Here is a 19,316-nt window from a genome sequence, read left to right as displayed (position 1 = left end):
TTTATTATATGAACATATGATAAGTGGGAGGAAACAGTTCCTTCTGATTATTCCAAATATCCTTTTGGAGTCAAAGCATCTGTTTTTTTTTATGACTGCATAAAATGCTGCAAAGAGACAACTGCTACCATATCAAGTGTTGAATTAATGCAAAAAATAGTACTTTTCACAGGATTTTTTTTTTTTTTCTGGTTTCTGTGGAGAGCTTTGCCTGTCAGAAGTACACACTGGATATTCATGTTATATGAATATAAAATTCACATAAAATTATATCCATATAACCTGTTTATCATTTTTTTTGTCAAAAACACATGTACTACCAAATTTCTGATGTACATTTTGCTGGCTAAATAACTTGCCAGGGATACAGAGTCAGAATAATCCCTTTCAACAAACAACTTGCCTACAGCTTCTTGCAGATTAAAGAAGCAGTAGATTAAAGCAAACTTCTGCACTGTCCAAGATTTTCTGACAAGGGGGGTACCATACCTGCTTTTTTCCAAGTTAGTGTGGGCAGATTTGTTCCATCAGTGGATACGTGGAAAAAAAAACGGAATCTAAATGCAGCTCATAAATATAAAGCTAAACACGGATCTGAGAGTCTCAACTCATAGGGCAACGGACTCACTTTTGGTTTTTGCACATCAATTAAGTTCACTAACTTTTAACATTTGGGAAATGACACTAACAAAAATCTCACGGGTTTAGAATGCCCATAAGATCATAAGCCATTCGCCCTGTCGAGTCTACTCCGCCATTCAATCATGGCTGATCTATCTTTCCCTTTCAACCCCATTCTCTTGCCTTCTCCCCGTAACCTTTGACACCCTTACTAGTCAAGTACCTGTCAATCTCTGCTTTAAAAATACCCAAAGACTTGGCCTCCACATCTGTGGCAATGAATTTTCACAGGTTCGCTACCCTCTAACTAAAATCCATGCAAATCAAAATTCCAACTGTGGCTCAGGTTGTTAGTTTCTTGAACGTCTTTTCCTCACTTCAAACAACGATCGAGCAAAGAATGTTCAAGCATATCGTAAACACAATGTAATTCAAATGCACAAAAACAACCAAGAGGGATAGCAATGTGGGGCGAATAGAAGCACAGTGGCGGATTTGCAAAATAAAAACTAACACAGTGAGGATAAAATGTAACTGCAGGCGATTCTGATACTACCTGGTTTTATGTCCCCCCTCCCCAGCATACTCCTGGCAAACATCCAGGCTATCGAAAACAAGTTGGTTGAGTTTAAAGCTAGACTTAGCTGCCTGAGGGAACTGAGACATGGCTCACCTCTGCTTCACCTGTCTGTGCCAAGTTACCTGAGGGCTTCTCACTTCACCGGATGGACCGTACAGCACCCTTAGACGTTAGGTGCAGAGGTGTCTGCTTTCTAATCAACCCCTTGCGGTGCTTGGACAAGGAAGTCCTGGGTGGCTTCCCAGACCTGGAATACCTAACACTTAAGTACCATCCATGCTACACGCCACGGGAATTCACTTTGGCTATCCTGACAGCAATCTACATCCCATCGCAGCTGATGCTAAGGGAAACAGGCCCACTATATCTGGCTCAGTGGCATGTGTTATGGGCAATTGTCTCATCAGAAATTTATGCAAAGACCTATTTGTGCAAAGCCGCTAGTGCCCGTTTTTTTGTATTCACTAGCAGATGGAGCAGATTTGCCCATGGACTTTTCCAAGTATAGCCCTTCCCCTGTTTGGTCCTTGTAAGTGTTCAAAGACTCCACTATAAGCTCCATCTAACACTAAAAACATATTTAGATTTGTAAACATTTCTTTAATTGGTGTCATAGAGTCATAAAGCCATACAGCATGGAAACAGGCCCTTCAGCCCAGCTTGTGACTGCCAGCCAAGATGCACCATCTAAGCTATTCTCATTTGTCCATGTTTGGAACAAACCCTTCTAAAACTTTCCTCTCTGTATATCTGTCGTGGCTTTTAAATGCTGTTTATGGTAACGGCTTCAATTACCTCCTCCGGCAGCTCCTTCTATCTACCCACCCCCTTTGTTTAATTAATCATGCATCGTCTTTCCACTGACTGGTTAGCACGCAACAAAAGCTTTTTACTGTAACTCGGAAAACGTGACAATAAACTAAACTAAACTAAACTACAAACTATACAAGTCTAGTTCTCTGTAATACATTAGAATGAGGTGCACTGATTAATTTTTAAAAAGCCAACAATGTAGATTTTGTGTTGGGTCTTTCTCAACACTCCTTAGTTCTGCAGTTCATTGAGAAGCAAGGAAGTGATTCTTTTTTTAAAGTTGATTTTAACTTACAATATCACAGATTCCCCAAATCAATTCAATACCACTTTTATGTTTAATTGTTACATGGTTGAGTACCAGACGCAGAATGAAACAACTGCATGGTTTGGATTAGGTGCTCTTTGTCATCTATTGTCAATGAAGTTGTCCTTGCCTACTTTGAGCGGAGATGGTGCTATTAGTTTGAGGGTAACGATCTAGTTATCATTTCTGTGCCTTAAGTATTTAAGCCAAAGTACATATGATGGCATGTGTCCAAAATGTATTTTACCATTTTAACAGCCAAAGTCATAAACAAATAAAAAACAGAGTCAGCTGCATTCCTAATAAACCCAATCCTTTTAATGAAAGGAGAGCTGTTAGGCCATCACCCCAGCATTTAAACTCAAAGTCTCTTTACATTAATCAACAATTACTAAAAGGATAGATTTGGTTTCATGCATTATGAGATTAAAAAAAGATCAATAGGAAGATGAAATGACTATAGAATGCTCATTCACCCATAAAGAACACAGTTCACAAATGTACAAAGTATTTTTCATGTTGGATAAAATCTATCAGCAACTTGATCAAATGGGTTTCTTTTAATTAATGCCATGATCTTTCAATAAGTCAACAAAAGCATCCTTGCAGCCTGTACAGAATGCTGAACCGATTGACCACCAAACAATTGCCCTGCAATAAAGCTGGAAAGGCAATCAGAAGCTGTTTCACAGAAGGAGCAAGTTCAAGGTATTGCATCGGTTAATCTTGTTTCTACTTCTGAAACCTATGGAAAGTAAAAGGCTGTGCATTGTTCTTGCCTTGATATTACTAAATGACAAACCTAGGCTTCGAAACACTGCTCTGAGGAACAGGTAGGGAGGGGAAGAAGAATATTAGATCAGAAACAGACCTTGCAAGTTGCCCTTATTGATGGCCTTCCATTAGGCCCAGCCGGATCTGGATTTGTGAAAGCTCCTCAATTTCGTCATGCTTTTGAAGGCTCAGCTTTTTTTTTTTAAATAGCTTCCTTATCCCTGAAATGTCTGGTGATCTCATTGTTCGCTTTTACAGGCAATTCCAAGGTTATATCTTCAATCTTTCGACCAGGTCACTGCGATCCATGTTAGCCTTACATCGGTAGTGGGGAAGATCTGGGAGTCGATTATTAAAGATGTTATAGCAGTGCATTTGGAAAGCAGTGACGGGATCGGTCAAAATCAGCATGGATTTATGAAGGAGAAATCATGCTTGACTAATTTTTTGGAAATTTTTGAGGATGTAACAAGTAGAATAGATAAAGGCCAGTGGATGTGGTGTATTTGGACTTTCAAAAAGCCTTTGACAAGGTCCCACACAAGAGATTAGTGTGCAAAATTAGAGCACAGGTTATTGGGCATAGGGTATTACCATGGATAGAGAACTAGTTGGCAGAGGAAGCAAAGAGTAGGAATTAACGGGTCTTTTTCAGAATGGCAGGCAGAGACTAGTGGGGTGCCGCAAGGCTCGGTGCTGGGACCCCAGTTGCTTACAATATATATTAACTATTTAGATGAATTAATTAAATGTAACATCTCTAGGTTTGCGGATGACACAAAGCTTTGGTGGCACTGTGAGCAGCGAGGAGGATGCAATAAGGTGACTTGGATAGGTTGGGTGAGTGAGCAGATGCCTGGCAGATGCAGTATAATGTGGATAAATGTGAGGTTATACACTTTGGTGGCAAGAACAGGAAGGCAAATTATTATCTGAATGGTGTCAGATTAGGAAAAGGGGAGGTGCAATGGGACCTGGGTGTGATTGTACCAGTCACTGAAAGTAAGCATGCAGGTACAGCAGGCAGTGAAAAAAGCTAATGGCATGTTGGCCTTCATTGCAAGAAGATTTGTTTAGGAGCAAGAAGGTCTTATTGCAGTTGTACAGGGCCCTGGTCTTGTACAGGCCGTGTCTTTTCAATCTTTCCTCATATGACAGTCAAGCCATCCCAGGGATCAATCTTGTGAACCTATGCTGCACTGCCTCAATTACAAGGATGTCCTTCCTCAAATTAGGAGACCAAAACTGCACACAATACTCCAGATGTGGTCTTACCAGGGCCCTATACAACTGCAGAAGAACCTCTTTAATCCTATACTGAAATCCTCTCGTTATGAAGGCCAACATGTCATTAGTTTTCTTCACTGCCTGCTGTACCTGCACGCTAACTTTCAGTGACTGGTGTACAAGGACACCCAGGTCTCGCTGCACTTCCCCCTTACCTAACCTGACACCATTGAGATAATAATCTGCCTCCTTGTTTCTGCTGCCAAAGTGGATAACCTCACATTTATCTATATTATACTGCATCTGCCACGCATCAGCCCACTCACTCAACCTGTCCAGGTCACCCTGCAACCTCCTAACATCCTCTTTGCAGTTCACACTGCCAACCAGCTTTGTGTCATCTGCAAACTTGCTAGTGTTACTTCTAATTCCTTCATCCAAATCATTAATATACATGGCAAACAGTTGCGGCCCCAACACCGAGCCTTGCGGCACTCCACTCGGCACTGCCTGCCATTCTGAAAAGGACCCGTTTTCTCCTACTCTTTGCTTCCTGTCTGACAACCAATTCTCTATCCATGTCAACACTCTACCCCCAATACCATGTGCTCTAATTTTGCTCACCAATCTCCTGTGTGGGACCTTATCAAAGGCTTTCTGAAAGTCTAGATACATTACATCCATTGGCTCCCCTTCATCCATTTTACTTGTCACATCCTCAAAAAATTGCAGAAGATTAGTCAAGCATGATTTCCCTTTCATAAATCCATGCTGACTTGGACTTATCCTTTTACTGCTATCCAAATGCACCGGTATTACTTCTTTAATAATTGACTCCAGCATCTTCCCCACCACCGATGTCAGGCTAACTGGTCTGTAATTCCCCAGAATGACTAGTTTGATTCACACAGTGGTGCAGTGCAATCCTTAAAGATTGCTGCTTGGTTTCTAAGTTACAGATATTTAACCAAAACAGAATAAAATCAGTGGACAGCTCCACAATATTAAAAAAAATACTGTCAATGGTGATGATAAAGCTAATCCACATTTGTTGGAGAAGTCTGTTTTTAAAGTAATGGACTATTTCACGTTCCACATGAAATCAATGTAATAATCCATAGTTTTCTTGATTATTATAAATAGATTCATGGATGAATAAACGCATCACACGTAGTTTCAGTAAAGATGCAAGTACCGTTAGATTTCAAATGAATCTTCTTGACATACATTTTTATTTCAGATATCTGCATTCATTTGATACCCTTCTGGTAATCATTCCCCCTTTACACCTTTTCCACACTGAGCCTTTCTCTTTGCTGAAAAAGAACATCATTTTCAAAAATACCTTTAAAAACCCAAAGCACTTTAATAATAATAATAAGCATTTATTTTATATAGCGCTTTACCAGGTGCTCAAAGCGCTTTACAAAAACAGTCATAACATAAAAACAAACAGACAAGCTATCCTGACGGAGAAGCGGCGAACAAACAGCGCCAGCGTCCTCTCACGTCAGGGTCCGGCAGTAGACAACAAAAAGCACAGGACACACAGATACAATTTTAACACAAACAGCCATCACAGTGATTGCTCCAGGCACACCCTCACTGTGATGGAAGTGTAATCATTATAGTGAGGAAATAATAACAATCACAACTCCTGAAAAATGCTTTCACTTAGCTGCCTTTGCACCTCTTGCATAGCTATAAATCCCTTTAAAGCATTACTGGTGGCTAGGCTATGGGATTATTTCCCATTCAGCCTTTAATCAGCCTATTTTCACTCTAAACAGCAAACTGCTTGGCTATCATATACTGTCGAGGTCCGACTACTGAAATTGTTGCAGCTTCTGCTGGTTCACAGAGTGCAGGGCAGTTTATTACACACCCAGTCGATGGATATACTCAAAAATCAATCCTCCCTGTGAGTATCCTGGGAAATAAACTAAAGTCAGAAACACTGGATTAGACTTAATGAGTCTCCGTACATTAGATTTCCTAATTATTTTCCCATGTGGCAAGATATCATTTCATCCAACTCACCATGAACAATACTGCTAAGAATCTGACACTGGATAAATAAATATAAAAAATAATATTTTTATAACTGCTGACAAACTCATCCATAGTCATTGCTTGTCATGTTATATGAATTATGCTTCAGAGGGATTTCAACATTTTTTTTTTTTGGTTGTTAAATTTGGAGCATGTAATCTTTTGTTGACACCTGAACATTTTCATTTCTTACACCAATTGTTGAAAATAACAGTGTTGCTTTAATTTCTGTGACATGTGAAGAAATCTTTGAACATTATCTCACCGTTGACAAGTGATAGACTGTGGCAAGTAGCCGAGGATGTATTGACCCTGCAAACAGAGGAGAAGAAAACAAAGAAAGCGAGGTTTGTTCAACAGAATAGCCTGCTCATGATTAACAATTGCAAACAGGATCATCATTGCATTTACTCCAAGCTACCAGTTGACGTGTTTGTTCGGCTGCTCTGACAAAACTATTAAAAATAAAAGCAGCTGCTAGTTGCCATTGTGAAGTAAAGCTACAGAAATGGAGTGGAGAAGATATATTCCTCATCTATCTTTAAATATTATCTTTAAATTTGTGGGATCGCCTAATTCATGTTTTGGAGTTTAATTATTCTTTTCCAGTTTGAAATTTCCTACATGGGCTTGGGCCATCAGTGTTGCCATCGTCTGTGAAATGTTACTTCACAGAAATATTAGCATCGCACATTTAGAGTTTGGAGACACAGCACGGAAACAGGCCCTTCGGCCCACCGAGTCCGCGCCGACCAGCGATCCCCGCACATTAACACTATCCTACACACACCAGGAACAATTTACACATACCCCAAGCCAATGATCCTACATATCTGCACGACTTTGGATTGTGGGAGGAAACCGAAGATCTCAGAGAAAACCCATGCAGTCACGGGGAGAAGGTACAAACTCTGTACAGACAGCACCTGTAGTCGGGATCGAACCCAGGTCTCCGGCGCTGCCAGCGCTGTAAGGCAGCAACTCTACCATTGCGCCACCATGCACGTGTGTTATTGATTGACATAGAAAGAGTATTAATGATATTTTTTTACCTCAGCCATTTGGAAAAAAAGAATCTTTACTTACACATCTCATTAAAAAAACCTCAAGAATTTCAAAATATTTCCCCATACTCGCACAATTCTGCTTTGGTTGTCTTTATCTCTGTTCCTTCATATTTAACCAACTAGGTTCATACCTTTCTACGAATTGGCATATTTATTCCACATTACTAGGGCTTGAGTTCTTTTGATTTTTTAATTGATTTTAAAAGCCGATAATATACTTCAAAATTTGATTTTTCAATTTAAAAAAATTTATTTCACTCTACCAGCCAACATTTCACTCTGAGAATTTAGTTGTTATCATTATAGTATTGCTGATTTCCAATTGTTTATGGACTCATAATGAAATTGACTAATCAGTGGCATGGCTGGGCTGCACAAGGTAAAGTGTAGGCAGGAATGGATTAGTCAAAATGTCAGCGACAGTGTAGGACTTTGAATGAGCAATTATTATTTATAACTAGAGTTGTTAATTGACATATTTGCCTGTTTCGTTATTAATTTTTCCAAACAATGATAGTAACTAAAATAAACACACACCAAAATGAGCTAAGAAATCAAGCATCAATCAACTTTAAATCTGTAAAATAATTTTAACTTGTCTTTCATTCATCCATTGCCTGTGGCTTGTAACTGAGCTCTGTCTTTGCTGGACCAGAGTGGTGCAAGTATTAGAGCTGTGGCCTCATGATGTCAGGGCCCTGGGTTCATTCCTGACCTCAGGTGCTTTCTGTGTGGAGTTTGCACATTCCATGACTGTGGATTTCCTCCAATTTTATCTTGCACCTTGAACATATGCTGGTTCATAAGTTAATTGATTCATGTAAGTTGCTATTTTGCAGGTGAAGGGAGGAATCTTGAGGGAGCTGATGAGAATAAAATAAATGGGGTTGATGTGGAATTGGTGTAAATTAACAGTTGAAGGTCAGTATGATCTCGATGGCATGAAGGGCCTGTTTTCATGCTGTATCATTCTGCAACTCTATGGCTGACTCGTATAAAATCAGAAAAGTCGTGTGGTCATTGTAATTACTCTGAACTGCTTTAAATGAAATCACAATGTTTTCACTTCTTCACAAAACATTAAATTTCTATTTTCTCTTCAAAAATTTGTGAAATGGTTCAACTTTACTTTAATGGACTCAGTTGTAGCAGGAATGCAATCATTAGGACAAAACACAAAGAAAAATAAGAAATACAGTATTGTGAATTTAATAAAATATTCAAGACTTGGCAAAGGTGAAGTGAATGACGTGGTCTCCATTTTGTTTTCAGTCACTGGAAATAGATTTCATGTTTATGCATGTAAAAGATGACTTATAAAGTGACAATACTTTACAACTTGTGAAAAAAACAATCATTGAATGTATAAACAATATCAAGGCTGAAATATCTTGACTTGACAGACAGATGGTTAATAAAAGCCTAATGAAGTGCAAAATAGAGGTCAATAGTTCACAACCAAACAAAATATGTGGAACTGCTCAAAATGGTTATGAGAAATGTACTGCACTTGCAAGACTATTTATGATGAATATGGTCTTCATTATAATGTTGTTGATATTCCCAGTCAGAAGCGTTTAGTACAAAGGTTACTGCACATAAGTACCAGCTGACCTTGCACACTGCTGAGAAAAGATGATGTAAATATAAACATTCTACTTGACTTCAATTGCTCGAATAAAATTAGAAGATGCGTGTTTAGGATAAACAAATCCAATGTTGAGATTTTGTTGGTGAAATTGGATGGTGAGCTTTTATGAGAAAAACAATGATTTTCCACTGGATAGAAAGGCCCAACACAAAATCAGAAACATAATTATGTGGGAAGTGATGAGTAGATTTAACAAGAGACTGGGTGGTTTTCATTTGAGAATGAAAGTAGTGGTTTAAAAGATAGATAAGGATAATCTCTCTTAGAATCTCCTGCATTCCATACTTCACATTGCCGTATTACTTTATCTTAAATCTGCACTCAATATCCCAGCACACATATCGGATTCACCTTTTAAATAATTACTAGCTGCTGTGGACCCGTTGGGTCCAAAACCTCTCCTGCATTGATCTAGCATCCTCCCCTCTCCCTTCCCCATCCCCCCATCTCCCTTCCCCTCCCCCCACAACTCACCCACTCCATCCCCTCTCAACCCCCCCTTATCCCTCCCTCCTCTCCTCCCCACTCACCCACTCACCCAAACCCACTCCATCCCTCTCAACCCCCTTAAAACTCCCCCAAACCTCTCCTGCATTGATCCAGCACCCTTCCCTCCCCAATCCCCCCTTCCCCTCCCCCCCCACTCACTCCATCCCCTCTCAACCGCACTAATCCCCCCCCCCTTCCTCTCCCCGATCATCTGCTCACCCGCTCCACCCGTCCCTCAACCCTGTAGCGACCATAGGGATTGGTCCTGAGAGTCGAACCCTCAGATTGGCCAGCTAGGTCAGGTGGTGGTTTTGGCGCCCAAAACCAGTCAGAGGGAAGAGAACTTCGAAGCGGCCAAAACCAGTCAGAGGGAAGAGAACTTCGAAGCAAGCAGTTTGATTTAATGGTTGTCTGTAATTTCGTTTGTTATACTTTGTAATCGAATATTGCTGCCGCAATAAACTTCTTTAACAAAGAACAAGCCTCCAGACTCGCCATAACCCCCTTTAGTCCCCCTCCCTCCCTCCCCCTCCCCTCTTCCCCACCCCACTCACCCACACCCACTCCATCATCCCTTAACCCCCCCCCCTTATCCCCCCTCCTCCTCTCTCTTCCACCTCACCCACTGACCCACTCCATCCCTCCTCAACCCTCCTTTCCCCCCCTACTCCCTCCCTCCCCTCACTCACCCACTCACCAGGCTCGGGGCGGGCGAGGGTGGAGAGGAAAGGGGAGAGGGAGCCACTCACCCCGGCCCCGGGTGGCCATCGCGGCGACCAGCAGCAGGAGAGCGGATGCAAGGTGCTGCCGCATGTTCGTCCTGCCGGCGGCCATCTTGTTTGAGCTTCTCTCTGCTGCCGCACTGCACCACGGGAGTAAGGTGAGATGCGGGCCTAACTGTGCATGCGCAGATCCGGTGGCCATCTTCTTTGACCTTCTCCCATTGTGACATTGAACAGAGGTATTACTGCACAGGCGTGGTTGACGGGCAAGGCAAGTGGAAAAGGGATTTATTAAAGTTTAAAATGTCAATAATGTTTAAAATATAACAACAATTTGAACAAAACTTGCTACATGCACACTGCAGGCCAATGGTGAGTAAGGTGGGCCTAAAATTGTTGTGCTATCGTGTACCATTTTGGTTGTATGTCGGGAACAAAGAAACATACACACAAACAAACAAACATACAAGATGAGAGTTTTAGTAACATATAGATAGATATACAATGCTCTGTAAGTAGATTATGTGAGTTATCACTAATAATTCTGTAACCGATTAAGTTACTGCTCTATCTTCTGTAGCAGGAAAGGTGTTCTCCTCCCACTTCACATCTTCTCTTCACCAACATAGTCTTCCAAATTGCACAGGTTGAATATTGCATACATTTTTTTCCCTGTTTGTTCCAAAACTTAATGTTCCTTCTTTGTTCCAAAAACTTAACATGCCATACTTATGTGGAATTATCTGGTCTTTCCCAGCTTTTAATTTGTGAACCGTGCTGATGTTATATACTGGTGTCCAGGACACAACTTAACAAGCATTTTGGAGCTCATATTCAGCAGGTTGATAATGAAAAGTGAATGGCCCCATGAGGGAGTCCCTCTCTAGTTCCTGCCTCCCTTCTCAACTCTACTGCTTGATGAAGCTGTTCAGATGGAAACTCACACCGGCAGCCTTCCTTGTCCTTCTGCCCCTGCCGCACTTCACATCATGTCCTTGAGCTGTGAGTTTGCATGCTGCCCTTCCTCCGTCATCGACTGCTGTCTTTGGTTTGTGAATTGTGCAGCCAATAGCTCACCTTGTCCATTTGTGTTGGGATTTGCTGCAGCGCACAGGAACCTCATGTTTAGAGCAACTGGAACAATTCCGCTGCCCTTTCATTGCACCACTTTTATTGCCTTTGCATTGCACTCAGTTAAAAGAGCAACTTGGTGTCAAAATTCTAGAAGTAGAAGATATTCTCCAGGATCTCTCTCTCTGGGTAATGTCAGGTGCTGAGAACCTCTGGCAGTGTGGTCACCCCAAGGATGATGCCCTGCGTGCTTCCCAGATACATTGCATTGGCATCAAGAAGTTCTAATGATTCTTACGTAGTTGAACACTGAGGTAGTCAAAGCTTTTCCTGGTTGGTTGGTTGGGGTTATTAATGGACACCTGTAGTCAAGGGATCCCTGTAATGCCAGCAAATCCTGTTAGTTCAGATGCAGTCTCCTCCTTGCTGAAACCAAACGACTCCCTGGTGATGAACTCAGAACTTTGGAAGGAGCTTGAGCAACCAGTAGTGAGTTCCGGAACTGCTCGGTCGGGTTTGCTGAGCTCAGCAGAATCTTCCCAAGTAGGAAGAAAAGTGACAAATTAATTTGAACCTTTCCCAGTTGTGCTGGAACTATTCTGCGATAGACTTTGAGCTCACAGTTATGCCCGGAAAACCGGAGAAAGGCACAGAACAAATCATGGTGCTATTATGAATCTCAGACAAACTAGATTGTGCACAGTAAGTGCCTGGATCCATTGTTTTGATGGATATAATTTCACTTGGAAATGATTGTTAGCTCAATTTACTGTGGATAACATTGACCATTGAATTTGTGCCTTAAGGTCAGATGTTGATTAATCCGATTTTTGTTTTTTTCTGAGGCAGACCATGAGTCACATCTGCCAGTGCTAGGATATGGTTTAATCATAGCTTTTTTTTTCTTCGAAACAAGGTTTTATAAAGTTTTTACTATCAATTCTCAGCTTCCTATTCCTCAAATTTCAAAATGGACACAAATGGGCTGTCAGGCTTTCTGTAATGATTCCTTAAGAAATAATCCTGAGTTCCACACTTCAACTGGCAGATTTATTAACTCTTTCACCAGGTTTACTGATGTTGTAATGGTACTCCAGGATCCATCTGTTACTTTAGGCACTTGTTATCTAGGGTGTTGCGATCTTTCCCCATATCATTATATATATCATTGTCTTATCTACGTACATTGGCGTAGTTGTCAATGGGTGTATTAATGCCTATAAGCATACAGTGCTAATAATGCAATTATTATTAATTATCTCCATTCCATTCAGAATAATTATTGAATGAATTATAAATATGGAAATATGGAAATGTTTCACTAGGTAGCTTCAGAAAGAAAAACAAATATCTCCATTTAATATAAACATTTTCAATGTAAGATGCAAATTCCGCTCTTCTACTCATTGGTTCTGATGAAAGGTCTTCAACATGAAACGTTAACAATTTCTGTCTCCACCAAAGCCGCTTGAATGGCCAAGTGTTTTTCCTTGCATTTTCAATCTTTCATTTCAGATTTCGAAACCCCACAATACTTTGCTTTGTATTCTATTAATATGGAAATACAATGATCATTAATCAAAATAAAGCACCATGGATTTAATAAATGTTTCCTATTTCTTAGTCTCCAAACCACTTGAATATTATTAAGCGAATATGACACAAAAGGATAAGTGAAAAAAAATGTTGCTTATGTGTGTGTGTATAATAAATATATATATAGATATATATATATAGATATATAGATGGATATATAGATAGATATAGATAGATAAAATAGGTACCAACGTAGCCTTCTTGTGATGAAACCATTTTCCACTACCTATAAACAATTTATCTGCTATACAATTTTGTTTTTATGAAGGTAAACTTCCAGGATGATAACCATGTTTCTTAAAGGAACTGGTGATTAGATCCCATGAATGAAATTGTTCGGACATATGTTTGATAGACATCCAGTTTTTGGAGTACGATTTCCCTAATGATCTTTCAATGCTTCTCAAACAACTAACCAGTCATTGAACTGTCATTTTGCAAAGTCTGTTAGAATAGCCATGAATTGAATTTCTTTCACTCAAATTGGCATCATTAGGGACTTTATTAAATCAGGAGGAGAGTTTTGGCACAGTTCCTAGCCAGTGATAAGTAAACTTCTGATACAATACTCCCTCAGTTTTAACTGAAGATGTTGATCCAGTGTTTTGTGTATTCTCTGCAAGTGTATATCAAACTGAGCCAAGTGGAGATTATTGCCATGCACACATCCAATGAGATACAGGTACTATGAAAATCTTTCAGCAGCAAAACAGGCACAGAGGCAATGTATAAAAATATATGGTGCACATAGATTATCCGTACATTAAAAAAAAGAAAAAAGTCCCAAAACACAAAGTGTTTCGTTTAGAGATACAGCACAGAAACAGGCCCACGGCCCACCGAGTCCGCACCAACCAGCGATCCTCGCACATTAACACACTAGGGATAATTTACACTTATACCAAGCCAATTAACATACAAACCTGTATGTCTTTGGAATTTGGGAGGATGAAGATCTCAGAGAAAACCCATGCAGGTCACAGGGAGAACGTACAAACGCCACCTGTAGTTGGGATTGAACCCGGGTCTCCAGTGCAACAAGTGCTGTAAGGCAATAACTCCACCGCTGCACCACTGCCCGTAATAAGTAATAACATAATAATGTAATAATGTAATAAGTGCTGGAGGAACTTGGTTCATCAGGCCACAATTGTGGTGGGACTGTCCATTTCCTCCACAGATGCTGCCTTACCTGATAAGTTCCTCTAGCACTTTGTGTTTTGTCAGCAGATGCAGTTCCTAGCATCTCCAAAAAGAAAAGAAAAGACCGTGTGCAAAAAAATAAGACATTAGTGCAAAACACCAATTAGAAAGAACAAATTCATGGTGCTGAAAGAAGTGGGCCCTTTGCCAAATCAGGGTTGTGTAGGTCGGTTCAAGAACCTGATGATTGTAGGAAATTAGTTGTTCCTGAAACTGGTGTTGTGTAACTTCACATATCTGTACCTCCTGCCTGATGGCAGTGGCAAGGAGAGGGCATGGCCCGGATGGTGGGGATCCTGGATGCTGGATGCCACTGCCTTGGGGCGTGAGAATGATTTTGATGGTGGGAAGGTCTCAGTCCATGAGGGACCAAGCTGAGTCCACCTTCTAAGAAAGCAGAGGAGCTTGTACGTCTTGCACCCAGGAATTTAAAGCTGCTAATGCTCTCCATCACTGACCAAGCAATGAAATCTGGTGTGTGGCCTTCTAACTTCCCCTTTCTGAAGTCAACAATGAGTTCCTTGGTTTTGTTGATGGAAAGGGAGAGATGTTGTTGTGGCCCAGTGCTCTATCTCCCTCCTGTAAGCTGAATCCTCACTGCCCATGACTCGACGAACAACAGTAATGTCATTGGCAGATTTACAAATGACATCAGGACTGTGCTTAGCCCCACAGTCATGGATGTAAAGAGAGTAGTGAAGGGGACAAAGTATGCAGCTAAGATAGACACAAAATGCTGGAGTGACTCAGAGGGACGGGCAGCATCTCTGGAGAGATGGAGTGGGTGTCATTTTGGTTTGAAACCTTTCTTCAGCATACAGTGTTGTGGTCCTGCATTGATGGTCAATGTGTAGACATGCTACCGATCTGCATTATAGACAATAAACAATAGACAATAGGTGCAGGAGTAGGCCATTCAGCCCTTCGAGCCAGCACCGCCATTCAATGCGATCATGGCTGATCACTCTCAACCAGTACCCCGTTCCTGCCTTCTCCCCATACCCCCTCACTCCGCTATCCTTAAGAGCTCTATCCAGCTTTCTCTTGAAAGCATCCAACGAACTGGCCTCCACTGCCTTCTGAGGCAGAGAATTCCACACCTTCACCACTCTCTGACTGAAAAGGTTCTTCCTCATCTCCGTTCTAAATGGCCTACCCCTTATTCTTAAACTGTGGCCCCTTGTTCTGGACTCCCCCAACATTGGGAACATGTTTCCTACCTCTAATGTGTCCAATCCCCTAATTATCTTATATGTTTCAATAACAATTATATGTCAATGGGCAAAGACTAGCATTTCTGAATATTTCTACTCGTTCTAATAAATGTTTCATACGCAATTTGCCTGTAATATTAACATTCAATATTATTGTTTATCGCCAACTAAACTAAATTAATAATATATTTATAAACATATAAATGACAAAATATTACTTTGAGATATACTTACATATTTATTGTCTCATGCAAGCAAATATAATGTACAAACCAATGTTCTAATTAACTTAGCTGTCTATTAATCTTATATTTGGGATTTATGCTCCAAGAAGGCAAGTTTATTAAGAACAGATCTTTGCAAATGCACTCAGGCAGTGCAGAGAGTGAAGGAGAACTATCGGGCAAAAAAAGCACACCACAGAAATACAGAGAAGATCAGGTAGGATACACGAAAAACATGTGGTGCAGAGAATTCAAGTACTATGCGGTCAGAAGCTCAGACAAATTTAATGACTGAATGAAGAAGTTCACCAAAACAATCACCAAATATGTAACCTCGTCACAGAGGAGGCACGGTGGCACAGTGGTAGAGTTGCTGCCTTACTGCGCCAGAGACCCCGGTTTGATCCTGACTACGGGTGCTGGCAGTACAGAGTTTGTACGCTTTCCCCGTGATCTGCGTGGGTTTTCTGTCAAAGAGACGGCACTGTATAATATTGCATCCACCATAAAATACTTTCTGCATTACATTGGGAAGGCTAAACACAGACCAGCAAGGATTGTCTAGATTCCTGAATGTTGGAGATCAAGTGTCTTTCATCTCCTGCAGCTGATTGGGACAGTGCCGAGAGTAATGGAGTGACTGATGAGGATGGAAGATCTGGGGGTCGCAAAGAGAACAGTCACTTCAGAATGCTGGAAGGGGAAGAGAGTGCAGATGTTGCTGGCAGTGAAGATAATGGAAATAGCAGAAGATAGTTAATTTAGTTTAGCTTAACGATTCAGCTAGCACATAGGGCCTTCAGCCCACCGAGTCCACAGTTGCCATTGATCACCCGTTCATTCTATTTTTATCTTATCCTAAATTCTCACCCACTCCCTACACATTCAGGGGCAATTTACCGAAGCCAATTAATCTACAGGTTTTTCGGATGTAGGGGCGAAACCGGAGCACCCAGAGGAAACCCATGCGGTCACCGGGAGAATGTGAGAACTTCACACAGGCTCAGGATCGAACCTGGGTCTCTGGCGCCTTGAGGCAGCAGCTCTACCAGTTGTGCCACTGCGTCACCCCTTAATTTCTACATCATCAGGTAAGTTGTTTTCTTTGGATATAGCACACCTTGCCAGAACAGTGACCTAAAATGTAAAATCTATTTCCTACTTCTCCAGAAGCTGCCTGACCTGTTGAGTGTCTGTTTTATTCCAGATGTCCAGCATTTGCATTTTTTTTTAATTGTCATATATTCTTCCTAAACTTGAGTGTTCCCCCTCTCTTCATTTAAAAGCCACTTCAGATCTTTTCTTTCCACCAGCATTATTCCTGGGATTAGTGTAATGAAAGTTCTCGTTCATGACAAGACTTGAAGTGATTCACTGCCACTCAACAAGTCTAAGCTTTTATGGATGATGATGGGGGAGCAAAGAACCTGTTTTAAATGCTGTGCTGTGCATCATAATAATCAACTTTCATTGCACTAATGAATGCTGAGTATGTGGTCATAAAACGTGTTTCAAAGACTCAGCTGCACCAAATAATAATCCAACTACTTGGATGCATCCCACAATAATTCTGTTATTGCTAATATTATTGCATTATCACTGATAATGAACATCTTATCAAACCAATATTGCAACTGCACTCAGTAATATTACTTTAAAAGCATTTTTTAATGCAAGAAAATTATTGTTTGTCTTCCGTTAGAAAGAGATTAACTTTATTATCAAGTAAATCAATTCATAATTGTCAATTAATTTGTTTTGTCAAGTTGATTCGATTCATAGATTGTGGTGGAAATTGAATTTGGTATCTACTGCGTGAAATGTTTTTCACAATTGGAAGTGTGCACAGGATAAGCAATTTATATTTACACAGTCCTGAATGGCTATGCTCTTTATGTTGCATTACTTCACTATTTTAGTATTTGAGAAAAGCATATTAATCAACCCAATATGTAACAAGTAATTTGTCCTGCACAAATTATTGATTACCTTGACTTGGGAAGCATGAGAGTACAAAACCTTTTCACATTACACCTTCAATAAAGATGTCAATTGAGATTGTATGAACTGCAAAATGGTAAAACCACTGAAATTCTTCCTGATACCAGTTTTTTAAAATTTTAGTTGAATGGCTTCAAAAAAAGAATTTCAGAAGAAAATAAAAGTGTCAGACAGTCGAATAAACAGATTGCTATCATTACACTTAATGCTGACACTGAAGCTCAATCTGTGCCTATATTTACCTGACACTTTATTGTTCAATAGATTATTCCTGTGTGGACAACTCTTGTTATCTTTCAATTTAAGAAGCATTCAGAGAAATATTTGGGTGTAAGATTGTCAACAAGTAATATAGCCATGACAAAAACCAAAGGCCCTCTCTTTGTATTGTCTGTAAACTTGGAAACAATATGCTTGGTCCTTTATATATATAAATATATATATATATAAAGGACCAAGCATATTGTTCCAAGTTTATTTGCCAGTATCTTATTTGTATATATATATTGTATTGGTATCCAGTATATATATATATATATATATATATGTATATATATATATATATATATATATATATTGGATTGGCTAGGTTTATTTCACTGAAACATATGAGGTTGGTGCTTATAACATTCTGAGTGCAGAGATAGGGTAGATATTCAGATCCTTTTCCTCAAGTGGGAGAGTCTAAAACTGGAGGACATGAGTTTAATGAACCTAATACTGGCAAATGAGATTATGTAAATAGACATTGTGGATGAATTGGGCCGAAAGGGCCTGTTTCTGTTCTGAACATCTCTGTGGCTCCAGTTTAAATTGTTGTTTAGTTTGTAATGAATTAACTTTCATTCAATTCCATGCACATCATCGTGCAAAGATAAACTAACTGGTAACAAAGGCTGAATGTAGATTTTACTTTGCACGTCATGAAATCAGAACAAGGACTGGACTTCCCACACAGTATGTGAATACCTGTCGCGAGGAGAAGGAAGATTTGGCTATCTATTACACCTTGGGATAATTAAATGAAGCTTTAGTATGTCTACAGCAATGAAAGTCAAATAGTGAAACAAATGGTGAAAGAATACCCTCCCCATGCTTTTCTAGACTTGGTGACTGACATTTATACGGCATTGCCCGGATACAACTTGACTCCAAACCCTGGACATCAATATATATGTTGTGACCATAAGAAGAATCTGAATTCAAGTCATTGAAAATACGAATAATATGATAGCCTCCAGAAAAATAAATCCATTATTAACTTTTGCACTCAATCGCAAGATACCTTCCTTCACAATTCATATCCTGGTCTGAAATCATTTCTGGTCATAATATGCACCTGTAGGATCATCAGTTTCTTTGTCAAAAGGAAGATGTTTCATTCAAGGTAGAAATCTCAACCATCATCTTGTTATACTAATTCTTTGTAATTGTGCTCAGGGAAAAACGAGAAGGCAGCCCTTCTTTCCAAATCTCAAGTGGCGTTTGCTGCAGAAACGGACTCTTTGTGGGTATCTCTCTGTCTCTTGGCAAAACAATGAAGTGGTTCTTGTCGTTGGTCTGAAGGCAAACAACTTCAGAAGTTAGATTTTGATTTATGAGAATCAAGTCTTTATCAAATTTAGTGATGAACTTCAGAGAAAAGTTCCAAGTAACTTGGGGGTAAGTCAGAACAGGTGGAAGCTACTCTCCAACTCAAGTTTC

The sequence above is a fragment of the Rhinoraja longicauda genome, chromosome 23 (genome assembly GCF_053455715.1).
Source record: "Rhinoraja longicauda isolate Sanriku21f chromosome 23, sRhiLon1.1, whole genome shotgun sequence".
Lineage (NCBI taxonomy): Eukaryota > Metazoa > Chordata > Chondrichthyes > Rajiformes > Arhynchobatidae > Rhinoraja > Rhinoraja longicauda.
This window is presented reverse-complemented; position numbering follows the sequence as displayed.